Source organism: Chiroxiphia lanceolata, chromosome 8 (assembly GCF_009829145.1).
Source record: "Chiroxiphia lanceolata isolate bChiLan1 chromosome 8, bChiLan1.pri, whole genome shotgun sequence".
NCBI lineage: Eukaryota > Metazoa > Chordata > Aves > Passeriformes > Pipridae > Chiroxiphia > Chiroxiphia lanceolata.
Window position 1 is genome coordinate 34965983 of NC_045644.1, and position 12525 is coordinate 34978507.

Here is a 12525-nt window from a genome sequence, read left to right on the forward strand (position 1 = left end):
TCTCGGCAGGCTGGTTCCTTTTTTGTTCCTTCTCTGATGTAAAATATTATGTTTTCCCATAAGTAATTCTCTTATCCTTTGATATTTTGTTAATCACTTTGAGGTAGTCTGCCAGTTGGTTTTATTGCTTTGTTGTTTGTTTGTTTTTTCATTTATTTGTTTTGGTTTTGTTTTTAATAGCTTCATATATTAAAGGTCTAATCTTGCTCCTGGTGGTGCTTTCACACATTTTTCCTTTGACTATAATGGTGGTATAAACACTAATACTTTGGCATTCATACTCCTAGAATGTGTGGTATTTTCATGTGGGCCTAAGTGCAGGTTGTATTTCAGAGTAGGATTATTCATTCACTAGGGCACAAAGACATAAAACAAGGGGAAGGGGGAAAAACTTGTGAGCACAAAACAAATACCTCACTTTTCTGAAATACAAGGGAAGAGGAAATCTGCCAGGGAAGCCAGAGAGTAAGCAGATGATTGTGGTACAAAACCAAACCAAGCTACTAATAAAAGCCAGACCACCCTATCAATGATTTCTACTCTTTGGTTCACTGTGGAGGAGTTTGAGGACAGTTGCTGCTCCAGAACTTTTCTTTTAGGACTCCTTATGAAAATCAGCATAGAAATAAATGGTAATTCTTCCCATAGAGAGGTCATCAGTAGACAGAGTAGCCCAGTGGCCTGTGGTGATACATGTGTTAAATGTGCCCCAGGTGACCCAAAAAGGAGCAGGGAGGGAGCAGGTTACACTGGAGCTATGGAGTTTTTTGAGTGAAACTGGGGGCTGACTGAAGTGCTACACAAAAAAATCCAGGTCTGAGGGCCTGAGTGATAAAAGTGACAGGTGAAACACAGGTAAATGCGATGTGAGGTACATGGGGGTGGTGAGGGGAGCAATCCTGAGCTCTTCTTCTGGGCTGAGCATTGTAACTCAAGAGAAAGGTTTGGGGATAAGAAAGATTAGCTGAATTCCCCAGAGTCTTCAAGAAAACAACTTGCCTGCTTGGGTTTAGGAAGAGGAATGAAAATAAACCAGAAAACATTGTTATGACACTCCATGATGGTACTTCTGCATCTTGAATATTGCATGTAGCTCTGGCCCCATCTTCATAAAGGTACAATGGAATTGGAAAAGGCTCATAAAAGTGCAGCCTAAATGATCAAATATACTGAGCAGGCTCCATAAAGGGAACAAATGGGACTCTCTTGCCTGAACAACAAATGCCTTAAGAGGTCTAGGAAACTGGGAGGTGAATATATCTTCCTGGGCAGAATCCAGCAGGAACCAAATGAAACTCAAGGGCTCTAGATCAAAACAGTGAGGTTGTTCTTCACTGAGTTGGTGGTAAAACTCTGGAATACCACAAGATGTTATAGATGGGAGAAGTTTCCAATTGGGAAAAAAAATAAAGCTGGATATATTTGTAGCAAAAATTCCTTCATTAAACATGAAATAGAAATAGACTGTGTCTGGTTCAGGAGATTGCTACCAACCCCCTTTGTCCTGCTGGAGGCTGGAAGAGCACTTGATGATTATGGACGGCAGGAGTTCAGGAGACACACGCAGACGATCAATATGATCAGAGATGTTCAATTCATTATTTAAATGAGTTAGCTTTTATACAGTTAGTTTTTTCCAGGTACGTGATTACAACAAGGTGATTGGATAGCTCAGTCTGTGCACGCATCCCATGCCTTCAGTTCTTTGGTTCTGATGCTCTGTCTACGCGGCCTGACATCATTCCTGCCACCCAAAGCCCCTCCTATTGATCCGCCTTTAGGGACTTTCCCGAGGCTTTCCAGGTGTCCCTTTATCTCCAGTTTCCCACAACTTTCAGCTATAAACACACGGTTTTCTCATACCTTATAACTATAAACATACAGTTTCACACAGTTTGCAAGTATAAACACACAGAGTTTTTCACACAGCTTGCAACCTCCAAAGTCATGTCAAGCATGGCCTTGTGCTTCTTAGAACTATCAAATATGGATTGTTCATAAAGTGTTCATTTTCCTGCCACAGATGATCCTGGGATTATGCTGTTTTTCCATTCTTCCTGAGGCAGCTGCTATTGGACCTTGTAGTGACAGGCTGTTGGGATGGATAGACTTCATTCTTCCTTATGCTCTTTTGTCCCAGTGACATCTTTTTGCTCCCCTCTATTTAACAATGTGTGCTTTGAGTGGATGTGTTTATTAAGCAGTGTTTTCTCATATCATGGCAGTGAATGTGACTATATCTATTAATGGCTTGAAATCCCTGTCTCAAAAGACAGGAGGAAATGCACTGAAGTGAAACAGCCAAGCCACCTCCCACAGGTGCTGTGGCAGCTGCAGCTGCCCAAATACTGGGTTAACTCTCCTAAAGGCAAGGATGAGTGTGCAGAAAAAATGCAGATAGCAAAACTGTTTTTATAAGAGGAATGCCAGCAAATGCCAGCAAAAAGCTTGGCCTCAAGTGTGTGTGGCAGAGTAGCAAGCACTGGGGTTCCTGGCATTGCTCTTACACCTGAACTCTGATGTCCAGTATCAGTGAAGTGACTGTGTGTGGTGTTCAGTATATATGCATATTGTAGTAATAATGGAAAATTTAGAGAAGTTGTTTTTCCTTTTCACTGTTCTCATTCACCTTCATAAGAAACAAGTTATGGGATTCTGTTCTCAGTTATGCTTTCGTAATACATGTTCAACTTTATTAGTTTTTGGTTTTTTTCACAACTTTGTTCATAGATACTTGTAAACTGAACTTAGACAGGTTCCAAACTGTATTTCACCTTTCTAATTCCAGTCTTCTCTTCTTGGTCCCTTAAGAGAGACTCCTGCAGTACAGATGGGCAGTAGATTTTGTCCTTGGAGAGAAATGCATTGGAAATGCAGCTTTGAAACACCAGAGGCTTTCTTTGCCTCTGTCTTCAGCTGGGGTGATGGACCAAGGGGGTCTCAGTGCCCTGGTGGGATAAGTCCTGTGATTGGAGTGCCCTGTTGGATGGTTACAGGCTCTTCAGGAGGGACAGGCAGGGCAGAAGAGGCAGAAGGGTGGCCTGTCAGTCTCACTTCAGTGCCTGGTAAACTTATGGAGAAGGTTATTCTCAGAAATATTGATAAACACTCAGAGGACAATGACAATGCTGTCATTGGTCACAGCAAGCACGGCTTCAGGAGAGGAAAGTCCTACTTATTGAACTTGATCTCCTTCTACTACAGGGTAACCCACCTGGCTGATCAAGGGAAGCCAGTTGATGTGATCTTCCTAGATCTCAGTGAAGCTTTCAATCCTGTCTCTCCCAGGATCCTTCTGGACAAACTGTCCATCCCACAGCTGGATAAACACATCCTGTGCTGGGTGGGCAATTGGCTCTCGGGTCGAGCACAGAGGGTGACAATGACTGGGGTGACATCAGGCTGTGACCTGTCCCTAGTGGGGCTCCACAGGGCTCCATCTGGGCCCTGTGCTCTCCAACATCTCCATCACTGACTTGGACACAGGACTGGAAGGGACACTGAGCAAGTTTGCAGATGATCCCAAACTGGGAGGAGCTGTTGAGTCCCTGGAAGGCAGGGAGGCCCTGCAGAGAGACCTTGACAGATCCGAGGGCTGGGAATCACCAACCATAGGAAGTTCAACAAGGGGAAGTGCTGGATTCTGCCCCTGGGATGGGGCAACCCTGGATGGACAGACAGACTGGGAATGAGATGCTGGAAAGCAGTGCTGGGGAAGGGCCCTGGGGGTGCTGGTGGGTGGGCAGTTGGCCCTGAGTCAGCAGTGCCCTGGCAGCCAGGAGGGACATGCCTGTCCTGGGGGCATCAGGGAGGGGATTGTCCTGCTCTACTCTGCCCTGGGCCACCCTCACCTTGAGTTCTAGGGGCAGTTTGGGGCACCACAAGATAAAAAAGACATTAAGCCATTAGAGAGTGTCCAAAAGAAGACCCTGAGGATCCTGAAGGGTCTGTAGGGGAAACCTTATGAGAAGTGGCTGAGGACACTTGGTCTGTTCAGCCTGGAGAAGAGCAGGCTGAGGGGAGACATCATTGTGATCTTCAACATCCTCATGAGGGGCAGTGGAGCAGCAGGTACTGATCTCTTCCCTCTCCTGACCAGTGAAAGGACTCAAGGAAACAGCATGAAACTGAGTCAGGTTAGATAACAGGAAAAGGTTTTTCACCCAGAGGGTGGTTGAGCAGTGGAACAGGCTCCCCTGGGAAGCTGTCACAGCACCAAGCCCGACAGAGCTCAAGAAGCATTTGGTCAGCACTCTCAGGCATGTGGTGGGATTGTTGTGGTGTCCTGGAGTGGAGGCCAGGAGCCCCTGTGAAGGCCAGGAGTTGGGCTTGATGACTCTGATGGGTCCCTTCCAATCCAGCATATTCTATGATTCTATGTACATCCATTTTTTTTTGTAGGTAATAGTGGAAGTAACCTCATTTTTATACAAATATTTTTTCTTTGGCCACACTGTTAGCTTATGGTCTGTAGATAAAGATTACTTACAGGCAACAGCTGCTGCTGAGTGCAGTGTGGTTCTCTCTCATGTGATTCAGTTTGCTGAAGTTGAAACAGTATGGTATAGTTTTGGCTTAATTAACCAGCACTGAGAAAAGTTCCTGTTTTTTCTGAAGTATCTTGTGTATCTTACATTTAGAGGTCCTGAAAGTCTTGATTTCACTCCTTTACTGAAGGACTTTGGGAAACTCTTCATTAGTTGACCTTTTAAGAGGCCTAAACCTGGCTGAACAAACTTGATCACGATCTGCTGCAAATAACAGTCACTGGAGCTTCACTGATGTACACTGGCAGATAAACTAAGTCAGTATTTACAGCCTGGCTGTTGCTGAAGTTTACTGACACTGCAGCTGAGCTCAGCTGTGAGGAAAAATGTGGAGAGGGTGTAAGTTTGTTTTCTCAGTAATTTTGTTTTCTCCTCTTCTGTGTCTTCTTTTCATCTGCTCACTTAAAAGTTGTATGAGGAAAGCTGGAGTTTCCTCAGAAGGAGTAATAAGGTTTAGGGAGAGAACTGATTATTAATTCCATTAAATGTGGTCTGATTTCTTTTTAGATTTTCAGGGAAAAAAATCCCAAAGCTCTTGTATGGTTTTTTTTTTTTCACCCCAGTGATTTATAATAATTTGGAGACAGGACTGTAGTCTCACGTGAGATTGAAATCTCATGCTATGGAAAAGATTTTTTAAGCAAGTAAAAATAATTTTTTGAATGATGTGTATTTCCAAATAGTAACTGTTATCACAGTTAGCTGCTTAGTGTGACAGTGTGTGAGAGGAAGAATTACAGAGGCTGGCAGCAGGCTTTCTTAAGTGCAGTACCTGGGGACTCCTGCTGCTCATCCTTATCCAAACAGATCCAACACACCTACATTGCTCACCGTGGGCTTCTGTTCTGATGTGTGCAGAGAGCAGTTTTTGTGTCTGCAGACTCCTACACAGAAGGTGTGGTAATGTATATATTTTCTTCTGCCTGTCTGTCTTTTCTTTCCTGAAGATTTTTGTTGTTTCAAGGCTTAAAAAAAAACAAACAGCAAAACACCTTAACTGGAACCTCTGTACAAAGCCCAAACCACAGCTTCTTCGTAGTAGCTGATCCCCTACATAAGTGCAGGAGAAGGGTACTTGCAGTTACATCTGTTCACCCTCGTGGTTTCAGCAGAGCTTTTACATCTTTATTACCTGCTCATGAACACACAAATAGCCTCCTCTGACCTTCTGCAGTGTTTGTGCTGTGAGTCAAGTAGGGGCTTCAGCACTGCAGAAGAAAAGCAGTATCGTAGCTCTTTCACAAACTGTGGAGAGTTCTAGCATCTAACTCACACTGGAGATCCCTACTGTAATACCACACCAGTGCCATAATTTCTATTCTATTCAGAATTGCTTCCAATGGAGTACATTTCTCCTGTATTCAAGAATTGAGTAGTTGGTTGCTGTTGCCATATGCATAAACAACCCCCGATGTCAGCGAGGCACCCTCTGTGCCGGTGTCAAGGTAACCCATAAACCTGACATGTACAGCTTTGTACACAGCCTGCATTGGCATCGAGTTCCACCTAAAACCTGTTTAGAAAGAATAACTTTCTTGTTCAAACAGATGGGCTGATGACACACTGTGTGTTCTGTAGACTTTGGGCAGTGCTTCCCCTCCAGAGTCGTCTCTTCCCAAGCAGCACATGCAGTGGAGTGATTGTTCTGGGCACTCACATCTGCCATGCTTATTCTTTCATTTTGTTTATTCACATTGTTATTTCTGCCTAGCCTGCCCCCTCCCTGGCTGAGCTAGCACACTGAATGCACAAAAAACTCTTTTTCCTTAATGAATACTTCTTTTTCAGTTAAAAAAGAAGCTATACAAATGCATTCTTTTTTTTGGTGGAAAACTTAGAGGTGTCGCAGTCTCAGCATGGGCAAACTCGAGTTCTATCCCCAGATCTCACACTGAGTGGGAGAGATCTTAATACTTTTGCTGCTTTCTCCACATCTAGTGGCTTCAACAATTGGTTTCCTCGGTAAAATTTCCCTGATCTTTCTTTTCTCATGTTACAATGCAAAAATGAGGTGTACCCTGATTTCGTATCACCAGGGTGGTGGGTGTAAGTTTCAATAAGACTTCACCACAATAAAAAATCTTGCAAAATTAAACAGATTTATTGCACCATAGTTTGTAGTAGGAAATGGAGTTGTTAAGCAGATCGAAAGGAAATTTTATCACCCCAAGGAATAAGTAATTTTCAGTACAGCTTCTCTCATTCCCTCCTTTCAATAATTACTTCCTTCCTTTCTTTAATTACTTGCAAACCTGTAACACTGGACATCACTGAAGGATGTGAAGCCCTCACATTGTGTAGCTATAGCTGCATGTTTCATGTTCTCATCTCTGGTTTAGTGACTCAACAGGTTGGCATATCCCTACTTCAAAGTGAAATATTTGTATGTGTGAGGTATCCCAGGAGTGCCAATGCCCAGCAGTGTAGACAGGGCCTATAAATTCCTTCTCCTTCTATTTATTCTGTGGAAGGTCACTGCTGAGAACACTGAAAGTCACGACGTTTGCCTCTCACGCTGAAGCTGAAGTGGAATCCCACACAAATTACTGGGGAAAATCAAAACAGCGGGAGGGAGAGTGCTGTGCCCTGACATCCAAGTGCTGCAATACACTCTGCTCCTTGCATTAAGGGTGGGTAGGATGCTGTCATCTTACCTGACAATGGAGCAGTACTTTGGAGTCCTTTGGAGCCCGGTGAGTTAAGACCATAATGAAAAGATAAAATTTATATGATACTTGAAAGGGAAGGGGATAGTCTGACTTATGGAATAAAAGCATAATTCTCCCTTCCTTTCAAGCACCTCTTTTAAAAGTACGATGGTAAAAGAAAAGGAGAACAAGGGAAGACTAAGTTAAAAATAATACAAATTATCACAGATTCTGAACTCCACTGACTCTCCTGATGAGAGAGATGACCCACACGATTTGCTTCTTCCATGTGCTGCCAGGAGCCAGGCCCTGAAATAAGAAGCAGAGGTCTTTGATCTACATGTACAGAATAAGAAAAGATTGGTGCAGAAAACTGAACCCACTGGACCTGCACGGGGTTTTTACTGGCTCTTGAAAGATGTGTAAGTCATTATAATAATGTTCCCACCTCTCTGCTGGTTTAACCCAAAGGCCTGTAGCCTGTTAACCTCTTTTCAATGCTGGCAAAGCAGTGTGGAAGAATAGGGAAACCATGTAGTGATGATTCCTTAAAATCCTGGATTATCTCCTGACAATCTGCACTTTGGGCACTTCTGAACCAAATATTGTGTCGCTGTACTCAATAGGCTTCAATGGATTTTCCTTTCTTTAACTTAATTTTGAAGCCCTGTCAGTTTTTGACAGCCACAATGCCCTGTGGCATAGAGCTTTGCAGCTTCACTCTGCACAGTACAGAGAATTTTTTTCCTGTGTTTTAATCCTGTGATTTAAAAATTTTTTTATTGTATAATGTCTCATTCTTTGAAAAGAGAGCGAACGCTTCTGTTGGTAATTTAAAAGTTGTTAGCATATAGTTGGTCAGCTTTTTCCTGAGGTGGAAAAGTTTGTCTGTTCAGTTTTTCTTCATATGAAATCCATTCCATGCCTTTGATTGGACTTGTTGCTTGCCCCGTGCCCTTTCCCAATCCATGGTACGGTGTTGCAGAGAGCTGCTTTGGAATTGCAAGCAGCACTCAGGATGTAGGTGCACTGCATATTGATATGAGGAATCACAATGTTTTCCCTGTTCTCTTCTGCTCCTTTCCTAATCACTTGGAGCACTCAATTCCCTTTTTATGACCTTTGCAGAGCGTTGTGCTCATGTTCTCATGGAGCAGCATATTCTAACTCCAGTATCTCTGAATCTACCATTATGTGCATAAATTTTAGATTATATTTCTTTGCGTGCACAATACTGCATTTATCTATGATGAATTTCAACTGTTCCTCCTTCCCACACTCACTCTATTGCAGGGTTATGGTGCTTGTGTTACTCAGCCTGATCCCAGGAGCTGATACTCCAGTGATATCTGTAGGCTGTGTCACTCACTGCTCTACTCACGTGCATTTTCAAACCTGTTCACACACCAGGGCTGTGTTGCACAGGGTGTGGTGACCTTCCACCATGTACTTCCCAGTGTTCATCTTCCTGGCAGTTCCTTAGCTAGGTGAAAACCTTCAGTTCTGTGCAACAGTTACTCTGTGAGCTTTGGGGTAAAACACTTTAGTTGTGAAGCTTTGTCATCGTGTGTGGTTATTTTTTATTAAGGGAAAGTCACTTAGTTTCATTGCTTACCCCAGCACCATTTAATTCACCGTTAAGCATTGCTTTAAAGGCACCTTAATTGTTCCCTTTCCTTTTCCTCATCCCCTGCTTCCAAGTAGTGCTTTTGCCTTGTAGGAAGAAGTCTTGCAGGCTGCACCCTGTAACTTACTGCCACTCGTGGTCTCGGTGGACAAACCAGAAGTGTGCAGGTACAATGTGGGGCCCAGCACCACAGGAGGGGCCTACCTTACATAGGCATTTTGCAATAGTTGCTCATAACCCTGGTCAGCTTTCCTAGTGTCTCTCTTGTCATTGCAGTCAGAAAGTACTTGGCCTCTTGATAACAGTCCCTAGATTGCAAAATTCAAAAATTAAGATAAAGAGGATGTGAGCTGTCAATCCAGTGGAAGGTTCCCAAAGTGGACTGCATAGTGAAAAATTGGGCAGCACTGTTGTGATAACAGTTTTATTGTATGTCCATGCATTTGCATTTATCTGCAGCAAAGGTTGATTGCAGTCTAGGAATTATATTGAAATGTTCATCACTAGAATGTATCCCTGTACAATGAATATATAGTACAAGAAGGCATCTGCCATGCTAAGAATTTGGCAATAAGAATTTCCACCCTGTCTTTATATAACAGTTATACAACAGTTTTAATGGTCATTTACAGCTAGAACTCTGTAATATCAGGGAAGTTTTCTTGCCCAATCCTGATGTTTACAAAATACTACAGTTGTCCTACCCTATGATACCCTATGAATTACTCTCATAGTAAATATTTTTGTCAGCGAGAACCTTGCCCTGTGCTTAACTTTTAACTTAAAGACTTCATGAATTCTAATTAGGAGTTATATTGAAATTCTGAATGCTTGCTGGCAGGAGATGTTGATTTGAGTAATTGCACTAATATTAGATAACATTCCTTGAAAATATAAGGATCAAGGTTCCAAAAGGATTCTAATAAAACCTGAATTGAAAACCTGGAAATATCAGTGCTGGAGAAGCGAGGGAGGTGAAAGACAGCCAAATAAACTGGAAGTTTCATTATTGTCCACTTTTATTATTTTAATACAGGTCTTAGACTATTTAGAGCTTTCTCTTAATGGTCCACTTCCTAGAATCCTGTAATTAGCTGAAAACTAGATTTTAATTAAAAGTAGTTCAGGACCTCATTGACTGAAAAAAATGAAATCACAGGAAAAAAATTGCAATAGCACACATTTAAACATAGAGGTGCTAGAAGGCAAATAATGTATTGCTTTTCAAAGTGTGACTTGAAAGGTGTCACTTAATGCTTATTTTTAAATATATTTCAGACTTGTTTTGACTGAAAATTTTTGCTTAAAATTATACTTTTCTCTGAGACACTCTTAATGTTTTCTTTAATTGAAGGGTTACATTAACAGCCCTATAAATAACTGAACTCCCAAGTGCTTAGATTCTTTTATTGAGTTAAAGAAATTTTTGCTGGTAAAATGAATACAGGAACACTCAGGCAATATTCTGTGAATGTTCACAGGTGGAAAGCATAAGCAAGTAAAGGCTCATGAGATCACTGAACAAGTCCAAAGCCCAGTGACAGGACCTGTGTCCTCAAAGTTGTCACAGCCCTGAAGGAACTGGGCCTTGCCTCAGAGGAACGAGCTGGCCAAGCTCACGAGCTTGTTTTTTTTAGTGGGTGTTTTCAAATGCCAGGTCTGTTAGAATTTCCATTTTACTCATTCCCTGTTGATTTGATCAAATGTAAACTCCAGTCCATCTTACTGTTAATTCATCAGTTGGTTATGGCTTTAGTTCAAACCTTGATTTGATTAACAGGGTTCAGTGTTAGTCGGTCTAGTGTAACAATAACTTCATTTGCTTTCTTTTTATGCTCTGGCTTACTAATTTTCAGTAAAATTCATTTTCTCTGAATCACAAGAACTGGCTATGCTGAGAAGGTGGGAGGGAATCCAAGGGAGACATCAGAGCTTCTGGTTCCCTACTTCTCTCTTATCATATGCAACAGTTAATCTGTGGCTCAGAAAATCAGCATGTCGTGTGGATGACTCACACAGAGGTGGAATATTTGACTTCAAGCTTGAAATACAGACACATCGTTGCAGGTTCTGTACATACAGGTATATCCTGTATGAGAAAAAGTGATCATAATCCAAATATGGGGAGGAAAGAAAGGCCACCCACCTAGGGCAAATCTATTCCTTCATTCTGAAGTTTTCTAATACCTCTGATGATCTGGAAAGAGTGAGTTTATTTTCCTGTGAGCCCTTCTCCTTGCTTCCCAGTGTGCCAGCTGCATCAGTTCCCACTGCAGCACAGGCAAAATAAACAGAGAAGTAAATATCAAGATCTTCTGCAGGCAGATCCAAAGTCACAGATCCTATGCATGAAGTGTTTTCTCATTTTAAGCAGTGGGAATTTTTCATTAACGTGAATGGGGTCAGGAGTTAACTCTACAAATCTATACCTGCTTAACCTCCCAAATTTCCATTTGTTCAGAATGCTCCTATATAATTTTCCTAGAAATGAATGAATGATCTGTAGTATTCTAAGGTCTCTGAGTGCAATACAGCCCTGAGCAGTGCACAGCAGTGGGAATGGATGGGGAAGGTTGTCCTTCAGCAATGCTATTTCCCACTTGAGTCAATGGGTTGTTGTAGTGAACTTGACAAGAAGCATCTTATTTCTTTAAATGCACAGAGCTTAAAGGAGCAGGGTTACTTTAGTCAGTCCAGGGAATATGTGTTGACCTTAGTGTTTTTAATTAAGGCAGAGGGGTTGTTCTGTGTAACAATCCAAGAGCCTGCCTTCTTCTTCCTGGGTTTCCCTGGATCTTGCATGTGGTGCCCAGAGTCACAGGTAGGAGAAAGGACAAAAGCTGTCACAGAATAAGCCTCTCTGTTATTTACTTATTGTTGGTGTCACTCTAGAGGCTGCACTAGGCTGACACAGATGTCAGTGCTTGTGGAAGTGAGGGATTATGAAGGACAGGAAGGATCAGGCTGAAATTCAGAAGGGAAGGCTGCGGGGGAAGAATCAAGGGGTTTCCGAGCAAAAAGGTCTGTTTGATTGCCCCTCTGAGCAGAGATGGAGTAAAAAGGAGCAGGAGCAGAGGCTGGAAATGGCAGCAGGAGGAACACAGGCATGTTCTCCATATGTGCCTTGGAGGGGTCCACGAAGGTGAGGAACACATCTGGCTGTTGTAAGGGGAGATGGGGGTGAAGACACCTTGGTGAGATTGAGAAGAGGCTGAGAGGAGAATTGTGTTATCATTTAGTTCCTCGCTGTTATAATGGAGAAGGCTGGCTGTCCTTAGGGCAAAACCACTGCCTCGTGCAGATTGACCTGGTGTGTAGTAGCAAACATATCAGCCCTGAGCAGACAAGGGAGGGCCTGTGCTTCCAGTCAGGGCTCTCAGTGAGGCAGCAGCCAAGAGCAAATGGAAAGCAAGCTTGCACTGAGATATTAATCTGCAAAAAGCTGTAATTCTGGAGTTTTGTGTGCTGCTCAGGCCGCAGAGTGTTTAAAGGCTGATGCAGAAGAACAGATGAAAGGCTTCCTGCCCCAGGAGAGGCTGTGTTCACACAGTGCTGGAAATTTGGAAGGAACTAAAAGCACTGGATGAAAACTCATCACCTACTGAGCAGGCAGCATCCTTCAACCAAACGCACACAGGATTTTGTAACCAATGTAGTGCCTAAAACTTTAATTGTCATAATGATATTTCAATGTTAAATATGA